Raw genomic sequence first — 15041 nt, 5'->3', positions numbered from 1 at the left:
AATATATGATAAAATTAAAATTATAAAAAGTGGATTGATATTCATCACCAATAAATTTGATTTTTTTAGTTGGATTAAAAATATGATATTATTCAATTATTGTTGCTTTTAAAATTGCTACAATACCTGACGTGAGACAAAAAATCAGAGATAAATGAGTGCACGAAAATGTTAATTGTTTGATTGATTGGAAAGTCAACAAATCTATCATGAAGCCTAACCCTCAATTTTTTAAAATCTCATCTTCGGTTATCTTTATCAATATATACGTTCCTATACAACTCCCCCCTTTCTTTCTTATTCAAAGATATGCAGACATAAACTTATCGAATGGCAGCATTCTAATCGGACTAACTCTCGAACTGAGATTGATTCTCTTCAAGCTCAACTAGAAGTCTTCCGAGCTGGTGGAATGCATGGAGTAGAGGTGATTTCGGATTTAAAAAACAGATTAGAGAGTCTTGCAAGAAGAAAAATCCTACTGGTAAGGTAAACACAAAGAATAGATTGTGTAGATTTGGGGTTCTTGAACTGAATGATAATATGTGTGTATTTTGCTGTAAATGTGTAAAGTCTGCATTTCACTTATTTATTGGGTGTGAGTTCACTTGACAGGTGTGGAGTACTTGGTTGTTTGCTCTTGGGAGGCTTTGGGCAATGCCAGGTTCACTAAAGGAGCACTTTCAAAGTTGGACAACTGGTCCAGTGAGGAAGGATGAGAGGAAGTGATGCTTCATTGGTTTCTTTGCTGTTATTTGGACAATGTGGCTAGAAAGGAATGATAGAATATTCAAAAATCAAGCCTTGAGCGTGGAGCAAATCATGAACAGGTCCTTCGATTTCTCTGATGAATGGTTTGGTGGTGAACCTTATGGATGTTGATGGCAATGCCGAAAATACCTAGGGGTTGTCATGTACTAGGAGTTGTTGGAATGTACTAGTTTGTCTTTTAATGCTCCACCTTGTGTGTTGAGCTCTTTACTTCAAAAAAAAAAATGACTTAAGGCTGGTGAATAGAATATAGACTTCTCTTATTAGAAATTTTGAAATCATGCACGAAGGAACAAATCTGGCAATTAGCTGGTAATGATGGTTCAGTTGCCTCTTCTAATGCAGATATTGCAACAATGGCAAAATTTTACTTTCATGAAATATTTTCATCCACTTGCAGTGCAGATTTTATATCCCTGTTTAATAACTTTGAGCTTCAGGTTACAGCGAGCTAACATGAACCGTATGTTTCAAAGGCCAATTTCTGTTGAAGTCAAACGGGCTACTTTTACTAAGAATGCTCCAAAAAATGATGGGATAACCCTAAAATTCTTTTAGCATTATTGAGATATTGTTAATGGTGATGTATTTCGGGCTGTGAGAAATTTCTTAGTGGGGGCCGATTTCTGAAAGGATTTAACCATACTCAAATCTGTTTTATTCCCAAGATCCCTTATGCGAACAATATGTCCCAAATAAGCCCAATCAGTCTTTTGTCTGTTGTGCATAAGATTATCTCTAAGGTCTTTTTTCACAAATTACAGAAAATGATGGATAAATTAATCAGCCTTAACCAAAGTGCTTTTATTAGGGGTAGATTAATTTTTGATAATATCCTAATTGCACATGAGTGTATGCACTACCTTAAGAACAAGAAGCATGGTCTTGATTTCGAAATGACTCTCAAAATCCTAAACCACGTCACACCCCGCCCTTCGGGTGGTGACAATGCCGCTGTCCTCGCCTCATTGAACTTGAACTGGTGCAACTAAGACCGCGTGATGGAGGAGTTTGTGATGGAGCAGCCAATGTCTCGTTATCACTTTGCCTTCGCAGTTGGCAACTAGTACTAAGGTTTATGTGAAGGAGGGTTCGATGGTGTTGGACTCGACGGCGAAGGAGCTTGAGAGAACAGAAGATATGATTTGTAATATCCCTTATTTTTTAAAATTAAATAATTAGTTATTTATGAGTTATTATATAATATTGAGATTTTATTTTTTTAAAAAAATATTTTTAACAAAAATAATTAAATAAAATTTTATGATTATTAAAATTTAATTTAATTATGATTTATTTTATTAATTTAAATTATTTATTAAAAATTATTTTAATAGACAAAATTTTAATTATTTTTTATAAATATTATTATTATTATTATTATTATTATTGTTATTATTATTATTATTACTATATTATCATTAATATATTATTATTATTATTATCCTTAGTTGCCAAAGCCATATATATATATATATATATATATAAATAACATGACACATATGTAATTCCTTAATCACCATCATCAAGAAGAAGGAAAAAGAAAGATGGCCGAGAGGAAGAGGGAGAGGGAGAGGGAGAGAGAATGAGAAATCATAGAACCTTCGATGTTTAGCACTCAATTTTTTGAGATTCGTAATTCTAATTAAAAATTTAATCCGGTAAAAATGTTCGTATCTTTTTTTTTTACATGTTGGCATCATTTTTATTCGGTAAAAGTTAACGGTGACATAACTCTTCTTTTTTTTGAGTTCAGTCAGTTAGAGTTTTAGGAGGCACAGACGATTTATGACATTTTTTTCTTTAGCAGCTCGGTTAGAAAGCTTTTCCGGAGCCTCGAGTATTTTGATTTCATACGGAAGTAGGGTTTTGGTAATTTTATAATAATTAGATGTGAATTTGATTAGTGAATGTTGATTTGATTGATTATTATTTGAGTTTGAATGATTTTATGTTAAATTATTGTTGTTTGTTTGAGATTTGTATTTGGTTATGTATGAACAGCCACCTGGGATTTTTTTATTATTTTGGGAGCAAAAATAGATTTTCAAAAACTTTAAAATTTATATTAGCTAATTTTGAATTATTAAAGAAATGATTATGTTTTGAGTTTTATCGAAAAAAGTATTATGTTTGAATTTGATTTGTCAAAAAAAAAAAAGAGTTTAATGAAAGAGAAATGAATTTTGATATTTGGAAAATACCTGGGCAGTACGTAAGGGTTGTGGTTTAGTCACACTTGCTTCGAGTAAGAGATGAGGAAGAAGAATTATGAAAACTGAATTTAATTATGGAATTTTGAAAGATTATGAAAGAATTGATATGATGATGAATTTTTGAATGAGAAACCTGGGTAGTAGCAAGGATTGTGGTTCGTCTTACTTGCTCCAAGTCAGTGATTATGACGCCTGGGTAGTAGTAGCAGTAGTGGTTATTCCACTTGCTCCAGGTTAGGCTTTTAAACACCCGCCTGGGTAGTAGCCGTAGTAGTGGTTATTTCACTGGCTCTGGGTTAAGTAGGTAGTAGCAAGGGGGTTGTAGCTCATATCCACTTACTCTGCAATGGGTGTTTCTGTCCATGGTTAGCTACCAGAACGTGTCGGGTTGGCTATATAATCGACAAATGATATCATCAGCCATAGGACAGACATGCATCATACTTATTTGCGCATATTTGTTTGTGATTGTGTTCTCTATTATTGTGTGTGTTTGTGATTGAATTTCTATGTTCTGTAATTGTTGATTTGGATTATACTTTGTTGACTGTTGTTATTAACTGAGAACATAATGAAACGAACTTAACTTCTAACCCCGACACTACTAATAACTCCCCAGTTCTTACCCCCTATTTCGAACCCTTTCAGCTACAAGTGCGAATGTTTAGTGCGGAGCTACAGGAGCATAGAAGATTGAGTTTATGAGTTAAGTTCTTAGATTTTATTTTTCCCTCGTCATTTTTTGTTTTGATTTTTAGAGGAGTAGGATTTGTTTTTGAAAATATTGGGATAAGTCTATGTATTTAATGCTATATATATATATATATATATATATATATATATATATATTTGTGATTAAGAGGTTTAAAGTAAAAACCTTTCATTTTCTTGATTAAAGTTTCGGTTCGTATTCACGAAGGCTCAATATCAAATAAAGATATAATTTAATAAAAAAGTTTAGAGGTAAGTAGCGCTTAAACTTTTAGTATGATCATGAGGTGCTAAAAGTTAGGTTGTTATATGATTGGGGAAAGAGAGAAGCTCTTCGGAAAATATGACTAGAAAAGGTTTGATCTTTTGGTGCTGCCTTCGAGTTTCCCTTACAGTGAAGTGGAGAATCCAAAGATGGTGTTCTTAACTCCAACTGTGATCAAAGGAGATAGCAGTGGTGCTCAGGTTGTAGCTCATGAACTTTCTCATAGTTGGATTGATAACTTGATCACCAACAAGACCAATGATGAGCGGATATTTTATACGCTTTTTGGGGGTAATTTCATGTAGATTTTAGTATGTTTTAATTAGTTTTTAGTAGAATATTATTAGTTTTTAGGCAAAAATCATATTTCTGGACTTTACTATGAGTTTGTGTATTTTTCTGTGATTTCAGGTAATTTCTGGCTGAAATTGAGGGAGCTGAGCAAAAATCTGAGTTAGGCTGAAAAAGGACTGCTGATGTTGTTGGATCCTGACCTCCCTGCACTCGGAATGGATTTTTTGGAGTTACAGGAGTCCAATTGGCACGCTCTCAACGGTGTTAGAAAGTAGACATCCAGGGCTTTCCAGCAATATATAATAGTCCATACTTTGCGCGAAGATAGACGACGTAACTTGGCGTTGAACGCCAAGTACATGCTGCTGTCTGGAGTTAAACACCAGAAACACGTCATGATCCGGAGTTGAACGCCCAAAACACGTTATAACTTGGAGTTTAACTCCAAGTAAAGCCTCAGCACGTGGATAGCTTTAGTCTCAGCCCCAGCACACACCAAGTGGGCCCCAGAAGTAGATTTATGCACCAATTATCTTAGTTTACTCATATTCTGTAAACCTAGGTTACTAGTTTACTATTTAAACAACTTTTAGAGACTTATCTTGTACCTCATGACATTTTCAGATCTGAATTACATACTTTTTGACGGCATGAGTCTCTAAACTCCATTGTTGGGGGTGAGGAGCTCTGTAGCGTCTCGATGAATTAATGCACTTGTTTCTATTTCACTCAAACGTGTGTATGGTCCGATCTAAGATGCTTATTCGTGCTTAATTATGAAGGAGGTGATGATCCGTGACATTCATCACCTCCCTCAATCCATGAATGTGTGCCTGACAAACACCTCCATTCTACATCAAACTGAATGAGCTTCTCTTAGATTCCTTAATCAGAATCTCCGCGGTATAAGCTAGAATTGATGGCGGCCACTCTTGAGGATTCGGAAGGTCTAAACCTTGTCTGTGGTATTCCGAGTAGAATTCAAGGATTGAATGGCTGTGACACGCTTCAAACTCGCGATTGCTGGGCGTGATGACAAACGCAAAAGGATCAATGGATCCTATTCCAACATGATCGAGAACCGACAGCTGATTAGCCGTGCTGTGGCAGAGCATCTGGAATGTTTTCACTGAGAGGATGGGAAGTAGCCACTGACAATGGTGACACCCTACATACAGCTTGCCGTAGACGTGCTTTACAAACAATTGAGTTGAATATTACATTGCAGAAATTCAGAGGACAAAGCATCTCCAAAACTCCAACATATTTCCCATTACTGCACAACAAGTAACGATTTTATTCTCTTTTATTTTTCCAATCTAATAATTCCAACTGATAATTTTGATTGACATCCTGACTAAGAATAATAAAATAAATATAGCTTGCTTTAAACCAACAATCTCCATGGGATTCGACCCTTACTCACGTAAGGTATTACTTGGACGACCCAGTGCACTTGCTGGTTAGTTGTGCGGATTGCAAAAAGTGTTATTGCAATTTCGTGCACCAAGTTTTTGGCGCCGTTGTCGGGGATTGTTCGAGTTTGAACAAACTAAAGGTTTATTTTATTTCTTAGATTAGGAATAATTTATTTTTGTTGCCACACGAGTCATTAAATCTTTAAGTCCTTTATTCCCTTTTCAAAAAGAATTTTTCAAAATTATTATTTTTATCCATCAATTTTCAATTTTTTTTCGTGAGTTTAGTGTCTTGTTTTAAGTTTGGTGTTAATTGCATATTTTACATTTTTCTTGAAATTTTTGAACTTGTGTTTTTTATTCTTCATTGATCTTCAAGTTGTTCTTGTTTATTTTGCTTGTTTGATCTTGAGTTTTTCTTGTTTTGTATCTCTTCTTGTCTTTCTTATGCTTTTTCAAAATATTAACCTTCGAAAATTATACTTTTATCCATAAATATAATACATCTTTAAAATCAACACTGAAGTTACTGCCCAATTGGCTGGAGCATTAGGAGTTGTTCTTGATAATTGGGTATCTTCTTTGGAATCTTTTTCAAAAATAATTTTTCTTTGATTGAATCTTGTGCCAAACTCTAAGTTTGGTGTTTTCTTGTTGATCTTTCTTTAATTTTCGAAAATTTGTCTTGGTTTTCTAAGAAATTTTAAGTTTGGTGTTCTTTCTTTTGTTCTTGGTGTTCTTGTGAATCTTTAAGGTGTTCTTGAGTCTTTCTTGTGTTTTGATCTTAAAATTTTTAAGTTTGGTGTTCCTTGGAGTTTTCCCTCCAAAATTTTCGAAAAATAAGGAGCATTAGATCTAAAAATTTTAAGTCTTGTGTCTTTTGTGTGTTTTTCTCTTTCATCATAAAATTCAAAATTCAAAAAAAAATATCTTTTCTAACTAATTTTAAACTATATTTTCGAATTTTTTTATATAAAAATCCAGATTTCGATTTCAAAATATTTTCAATTTCTTTTATTTATTTCGTTTTTATTTTATTTTATAAAATAAATTTTATAAAATAAATAATATCAACATACATATCATCTCCTTTACTCCATCATGGAACTAAGTGGGAATGAACAGTCCAAGAGGACTCTGGGGTCATATGCTAACCCCACTACTGCTTCATATGGGAGTAGTATCTGTATACCCTCCATTGGAGTTAGTAGCTTTGAGTTGAATCCTCAGCTCATTATCATGGTGCAGCAAAACTGCCAGTATTCTGGTCTTCCACATGAAGAACCTACAGAGTTTCTGGCACAATTTTTACAAATTGCTGACACAGTACATGATAAAGAAGTAGATCAGGATGTCTACAGATTATTACTGTTTCCATTTGCTGTAAAAGATCAAGCTAAAAGGTGGTTAAACAACCAGCCTAACAACAGCATAAAAACATGGAAACAGCTGTCAGAAAAATTCCTGAATCACTATTTCCCTCCAAAACGGATGACACAGCTAAGGCTAAGCATCCAAGGCTTCAAACAAGGAGATAATGAATCCCTTTATGATGCTTGGGAGAGATACAGAGAGATGCTAAGAAAATGCCCCTCTGAAGTATTTTCAGAGTGGGTGCAATTAGACATCTTCTACTATGGGCTTACAGAAAAAGCTCAGATTTCTCTAGACCACTGAGCTGGTGGATCTATACATATGAGAAAAACAATTGAAGAAGCTCAAGAGCTTATTGACACAGTTGCCAGAAATCAGCATATGTACCTAAGCAGTGGACCTTCCATGAAAGAAGAAGCTAAAACAGTAACTGCTGAACTCAGTCCTGTGGATCAGGCTAATGAATTCAATCAGCAATTAGACTTTCTAACTCAGCAGCTAGCCGAATTCAAGGAAATACTACAAGAAACAAGAATGGCTAACAGGAATATGGAAGTACAGTTAAAGCAAACAGAAAGGCAACTGTCAAAATAAATAGCAGAAGAATACCAAGCAGTTCAATTAAGAAGTGGAAAAACATTAAATACCTCACTTCAAAACAGCATGAAGCCAAAAAATGAACAAATGGCTACTCAAAATCCCTCTGAGGATAATCAGAGCCCAGAGAGGAATAAGGCTGGCACTGAACGCCCAGGCCATGCTCATTTCTGGCGTTCAACGCCAAAAACAAGCATGAATCCGGCGTTGAATGCCCAAGGGAAGCATAGTTCTGGCGTTCAGACGCCAGTAACAGATAAGGAGATGGCGTCTAACGCCACTCCAGCTTCCACCCCTGGCATTCAAACGCCAGTGGGAGATCAGTCACATACAAGTGCTGATAACAACCCTTCTAAAAAGGCTTCCCAACCCACTTCTACAGGTAATAAACCTGTAGCAACTAAGGTTGAGGAATACAAAGCCAAAATGCCTTATCCTCAAAAACTCCGCCAAGCGGAACAGGATAAGCAATTTGCCCGCTTTGCAGACTATCTCAGGACTCTTGAAATAAAGATTCCGTTTGTAGAAGCACTTGAGCAAATACCCTCTTATGCTAAGTTCATGAAAGAGATCTTAAGTCATAAGAAGGATTGGAGGGAGACTGAAAAAGTTTACCTCAGTGAAGAATGCAGTGCAGTCATTCTAAAAAGCTTACCTGAGAAGCTTAAAGATCCCGGGAGCTTCATGATACTATGCACATTAGAGGGTAATTGCACCAAGCAAGCTCTGTGTGACCTTTGGGCAAGTATCAACCTAATACCTGCATCCACTATCAGAAAGCTTGGTTTGACTGAAGAAATCAAACCAACCAGGATATGTCTTCAACTTGCTGATGGCTCCATTAAATACCCATTAGGCGTGATTGAAGACATGATTGTCAAGGTTGGGCCATTTGCCTTCCCTACTGACTTTGTGGTGCTGGAAATGGAGGAGCACAAGAGTGCAACTCTCATTCTAGGAAGACCTTTCCTAGCAACTGGCCGAACCCTCATTGACGTCCAAAAAGGGGAAGTAACCTTGAGAGTCAATGAGGAGGAGTTCAAGTTGAATGTTGTCAAAGCCATGCAACATCCAAACACCCCAAATGACTGCATGAGTGTTGATATTATTGACTCTCTGGTAAGAGAGGTCAATATGGCTGAGAGTCCTGAATCAGAGCTAGAAGACATCTTTAAAGATGTTTAGCCTGATCTGGAGGAATCAGAGAAAATAATAGAACCTCTGAAAATCCCTCAGGAAGAGGAGAAACCTCCAAAACCCGAGCTCAAACCATTACCACCATCCCTGAAATATGCATTTCTGGGAGAAGGTGATACCTTCCCTGTAATCATAAGCTCTATCTTAGAGCCACAGGAAGAGGAAGCACTAATTCAAGTGCTAAGGACACACAAGACAGCTCTTGGGTGGTCCATCAGTGATCTTAAGGGTATTAGCCCAGCCAGATGCATGCACAAGATCCTATTGGAGGGTGACGCCAAACCAGTGGTCCAACCACAAAGGCGGCTGAATCCAGCCATGAAGGAAGTGGTGCAGAAGGAAGTCACTAAATTACTAGAGGCTGGGATTATTTATCCTATTTCTGACAGCCCATGGGTAAGCCCTGTCCAAGTCGTCCCTAAGAAGGGAGGCATGACAGTAGTTCATAATGAAAAAAATGAACTGGTTCCTACAAGAACAGTTACAGGATGGCGTATGTGTATTGATTATAGAAGGCTCAATACAGCCACCAGAAAGGATCATTTTCCTTTACCATTCATAGACCAGATGCTAGAAAGACTAGCAGGTCATGAATACTACTGCTTCCTGGATGGATATTCAGGTTATAATCAAATTGCAGTAGATCCAAAAGATCAAGAGAAAACGGTATTCACATGTCCATCTGGAGTATTTGCATACAGAAGGATGCCATTTGGTCTGTGCAATGCACCTGCAACCTTTCAGAGGTGCATGCTCTCAATTTTCTCTGATATGGTGGAAAATTTTCTGGAAGTCTTCATGGATGACTTTTCAGTATTTGGAGACTCATTTAGCTCCTGCCTTGACCATCTAGCACTTGTTCTAAAGAGATGCCAAGAGACTAACCTGGTTTTAAACTGGGAAAAATGTCACTTTATGGTGACTGAAGGAATTTTCCTTGGGCACAAAATCTCGAATAAGGGAATAGAGGTGGATCAAGCTAAGGTAGAGGTAATTGAAAAATTACCACCACCTGCCAATGTTAAGGCAATCAGAAGCTTTCTGGGGCATGCAGGATTCTATATGAGGTTTATAAAGGATTTTTCAAAAATCGCCAAACCTCTGAGCAACCTGCTAGCTGCTGACACGCCATTTGTCTTTGATAAAGAGTGTCTGCAGGCATTTGAGACTCTGAAAGCTAAATTGGTCACAGCACCAATCATTTCTGCACCAGACTGGACATTACCATTTGAATTGATGTGTGATGCCAGTGACCATGCCATTGGTGCAGTATTGGGACAGAGACATGACAAGCTTCTGCACGTCATTTACTATGCCAGTCGTGTTCTAAATGACGCACAGAAGAATTACACAACCACAGAAAAAGAGCTACTTGCAGTGGTTTACGCCATTGACAAATTCAGATCCTATTTAGTAGGATCAAAAGTGATTGTGTACACTGATCATGCTGCTCTTAAATATCTACTCACAAAGCAGGATTCAAAACCCAGACTCATCAGATGGGTGTTGCTTCTGCAAGAGTTTGATATAGAAATAAGAGACAGAAAAGGGACAGAGAATCAAGTAGCAGATCACCTGTCCCGAATAGAGCCAGTAGAAGGGGCGTCCCTCCCTCTTACTGAGATCTCTGAAACCTTTCCGGATGAGCAACTCTTTGCCATTCAGGAAGTGCCATGGTTTGCAGATATTGCAAACTACAGGGTAGTGAGATTCATACCCAAAGAGTACAGTAGGCTGCAATCAAAAAAATTGATTACAGATGCAAAGTACTATCTTTGGGATGAACCATATCTCTTCAAGAGATGTGCAGACGGAGTAATCCATAGATGTGTGCCTAAAGAAGAAGCACAGAGAATCCTATGGCATTGCCATGGATCACAGTATGGAGGACATTTTGGAAGTGAGCGAACAGCCACAAGAGTCCTCCAATGTGGCTTCTACTGGCCTACTCTCTATAAAGATTCCCGAGCGTTTGTGCTTAATTGTGATAGTTGCCAAAGATCTGGCAATCTGCCTCACGGTTATGCCATGCCTCAACAAGGGATCTTGGAGATTAAGTTGTTTGATGTATGGGGCATTGACTTCATGGGACCTTTCCCACCATCATACTCAAACACTTATATTCTGGTGGCAGTGGATTATGTATCCAAATGGGTGGAAGCTATTGTAACACCTACTAATGACACTAAAACAGTGTTAAAATTCCTCCAGAAACACATCTTCAGCAGATTTGGTACCCCTAGAGTATTAATCAGTGATGGGGGTACTCATTTCTGCAATAAACAGCTTTACTCTGCTTTGGTTCGTTATGGAGTTAGCCACAGGGTAGCCACTCCATATCATCCATAGACAAATAGGCAAGCTGAAGTCTCTAATAGAGAACTTAAAAGAATTCTGGAACGGACTGTAATTAACCATAGAAAGGATTGGGCAAGAAGCTTGGATGATGCTCTGTGGGCATACAGAACAGCATTCAAGACCCCTATAGGGACCTCTCCATACCAGCTTGTGTATGGAAAGGCATGTCACTTGCCAGTGGAACTGGAACACAAGGCCTACTGGGCAACCAGATTTCTGAACCTTGATGCCAAGTTAGCTGGAGAAAAACGATTGCTCCAGTTAAATGAGCTAGAGGAATTTAGACTCAATGCTTTCGAGAATGCAAAAATTTACAAAGAGAAAGCAAAAAGATGGCATGATAAGAAATTGTCATCCAGAGTCTTTGAGCCGGGGCAGAAAGTTCTGCTATTTAATTCTAGGCTCAAATTATTCCCCAGGAAATTAAAATCCCGGTGGAGAGGTCCATATGTGATTACAAGTGTATCACCATATGGATACGTAGAGCTTCAGGATAATGAATCTAACAAAAAGTTCATTGTTAATGGACAGAGAGTTAAACATTATCTTGAAAGCAATTTTGAGCAAGAAAGCTCAAAACTGAGACTTGATTAAAAGCTCAGTAATAGTCCAGCTAATGACATTAAAGAAGCGCTTGCTGGGAGGCAACCCAGCCATTCACAAAATTTAATTTTATTTGTTTCTGCTAATTAATTGATTTTTACAGGTATATGTCAAAGTATCTTCAAAGGTAAAATAGCAATTGATTGAATTCACAGAGTTACAGGGAAACTTGGAAGCTCACTGGCGTGAAAAAGCCAGTAAGAAACGTTTTGGGCATTGAACGCCCAAAAGAAGCACCCACTGGGCGTTCAACGCCAGTAAGGGTAGCCATCTGGGCGTTAAACGCCAGAAAGGAGCATCTTCTGGGCGTTGAACGCCAGAAAAAAGCACCTTCAGGGCGTTTAACGCCAGATTGACAGCGTCCTGGGCGTTCAGAAAAACGCCCAGTGACAAAGGACTTCCTGGCGTTCAACGCCAGAAAGAAGCAACAGCTGGGCGTTGAACGCCCAGGAGAAGCAACAATTGGGCGTTAAACGCCCAAAACATGCAGCAGTTGGGCGTTTAACGCCAGGATGGTGGGGAGGAGGTAAAATTCGTTTTTCTTCACAAATTTTCTAATTTTTATGTTTCAATTCATGATTTTTTGCACAAACATGTTTCAAAATATCATCCTTCAATTTCAAAAATTTTAATCCTAATTTCTAAAATCTCTAATTTCTAAAATCCCTACTTCAAAAATTTTACACGCATCTTAATCCATAAGGACAATTATTTCAATCCAATCCAACTCTTTTTCTAATCTCTTTTCAAACTTCATTATCTTTTAAAATCTTTTTCAAATTATATATATTTCAATTTTATTTTTAAAAATCATTCATATCTTTTTTTTATATCCTTTTCTTATCATGTTTATCTTTTATAAATCATATCTTTTATCTTATATCTTTTTCTTATTTTCGAATTACCCACCCCTCCCTTTATAACCACTTTCGGCGCCCCTCTCCTCATCCACCATTCCACACTTGCTCTCCTCCTATTCCTCTTCTTTCTTCTCTTTTGCTTGAGGACAAGCAAACCTCTAAGTTTGGTGTGCTTATCCGTGATCACAAAAACATTCTCACTTTGATCATGGCCCCTAAAGGAAAACAACCCAACCCAAGAGGCAAGAAAGAGAATATCCCAAAGCCACTTTGGAATCAAGGGAAGTTCTTAACTAAAGAACATTCAGACCACTACTACAAAATAATGAGTCATAGATCAGTGATCCCGGAAGTTAAATTTGACCTGAAGGAAGATGAATATCCAGAGATCCAAGAGCAAATTCGAAACAGGAACTGGGAAATCTTAGCCAATCCTGAAACGAAAGTGGGAAGGAACATGGTTCAGGAGTTCTATGCTAATCTATGGCAGACAGACAGGCAAAGAATAATTGGAGCTGCTCTCTATGACCATCGGACCTTAGTCAGAGGAAAAATTGTTCATACCCATCCTGACAAAATCAGGGAGATCTTTAAGCTCCCTCAACTGAAAGATGACCCAGACTCCTTTAATAGGAGAATGATGAGGGTAAATAAAGGTCTGGACAAGATTCTGGAGGATATATGCATCCCCGAAGCCAGGTGGACCACCAGCACGACTGGCATCCCAAATCAACTCAAAAGAGAAGATCTCAAACCAGTAGCCAGAGGCTGGCTGAATTTCATCGGGCGTTCCATATTGCCCACCAACAACCGTTCTGAAGTTACCATTAAAAGAGCAGTGATGATTCACTGCATCATGTTGGGAAAAGAAGTAGAAGTCCATCAACTGATCTCGTGTGAACTATACAAAATAGCAAACAAGAATTCCAAGGATGCCAGATTAGCCTATCCAAGCTTAATTTCTATGCTCTGCAGAGATGCTGGAGTGAAGATGAGAATAACAGAGTATATCTCAGTTGAAAGGCCAATCACTAGAATATCAATGGACAGACAACAGCTGCAGGATGATCCAATCAAGAGGAGAGCACAGGAAGTCCTCCCAGAACTTTCTCAATTCGAATATTGGGAACATATTGAAGCATCTATTTCCAAACTACAAGAAGCTATGAACCAAATAAAGGAATAATAGAATAATCAAAGCAGCATGCTTTGCAAACTGCTCAAGGAACAAGAAGAGCAAGGGCATGATTTAAGGGAGCTGAAGCGCCAGAAATTAATCCTTGCAGGACCAAGCATCCCATAGATCGGAGGAACATCTACTTCCCAAAACACAGGTTGTTGAGTTCTTATGTTAGCTTTAACTCTGTGATAGTGTTATTATAGAAATTTACCTTAGGAGATATATATAGTAGTAGTAGTAGTAATTAGTATATCTATTCTGATTTTATTTCCAATTAAGTTATAATTTATTTTTCTCATCATCATCGGGCATGAATAAAATAGTAGATAATTAGAATAAAGAAGTAATTTATTTTTTTCGAGTTCTTAATAATAAAAAAATTTATAATTAACTATTTGTGGTGGCAACACTTTTTGTTCTCTGAATGAATGCTTGAACAGTGCATAATTTTTATCTTGAATTTTATGAATATTGGCTCCTGAAAGAATGAGGAACACGAAAAATATTATTGATGATCTGAAAAATCATAAAATTGATTCTTGAAGCAAGACAAAGCAGTGGAAAAAAAATTTACAAGAAATCATTGGATCAAGAAAAGGAATAAAAGCCAGCAGCCCTTAAAACCAAAAGGCAAGGGTGAAAAGGATCCAAGACTTTGAGCATCAGTGGGTAGGATGGCCTAAGGAAATAGTTCCAGGCCTAAGCGGCTAAATCAAGCTGTCCCTAACCATGTGCTTGTGGCATGCAGGTCCAAGTTAAAAAAAAAACTTGTGACTGAGTGGTTAAAGTCGTGATCCAAGGCAAAAAGAGTGTGCTTAAGAGCTCTGGACACCTCTAACTGGGAACTTTAACAAAGCTAAGTCACAATCTGAAAAGCTTCACCCAGTTATGTGTCTGTGGCATTTATGTATCCGGTGGTAATACTGGAAAACAAAGTGCTTAGGGCCACGGCCAAGACTCATAAAGTAACTGTGTTCAAGAACCAACATACTACACTAGGAGAATCAATAATACTATCTGAATTCTGAGTTCCTATGGATGCCAATCATTATGAATTTCAAAGGATAAGGGGAGATGCCAAAACTGTTCAGAAACAAAAAGCTACAAGCCCCGCTCATCTAATAAGAATTTGAGCTCCACTTAAAAAAAACTCTAAAATATTATTACTTCTTAATTTCTGTTAAAACCTATTTTATT

The 15041-nt window shown here is 37.4% G+C and overlaps 1 long non-coding RNA gene across 1 annotated transcript; it reads left to right on the top strand.

Moving 5' to 3' along the window:
* Positions 1–203: 203 nt before the first annotated feature.
* LOC140175525 (uncharacterized) lies at positions 204–1019 on the top strand. Its single transcript, XR_011866354.1, has 2 exons — positions 204–489; positions 616–1019. It is a non-coding gene; the product is annotated as an uncharacterized lncRNA (long non-coding RNA).
* The last annotated feature ends 14022 nt before the right edge of the window (positions 1020–15041 follow it).

This window comes from Arachis hypogaea, chromosome 10, assembly GCF_003086295.3.
Source record: "Arachis hypogaea cultivar Tifrunner chromosome 10, arahy.Tifrunner.gnm2.J5K5, whole genome shotgun sequence".
NCBI classification, from domain to species: domain Eukaryota; kingdom Viridiplantae; phylum Streptophyta; class Magnoliopsida; order Fabales; family Fabaceae; genus Arachis; species Arachis hypogaea.
The sequence above is the reverse complement of the archived record's forward strand: the minus strand, read 5'-3'. Positions and strand labels throughout refer to the sequence as shown.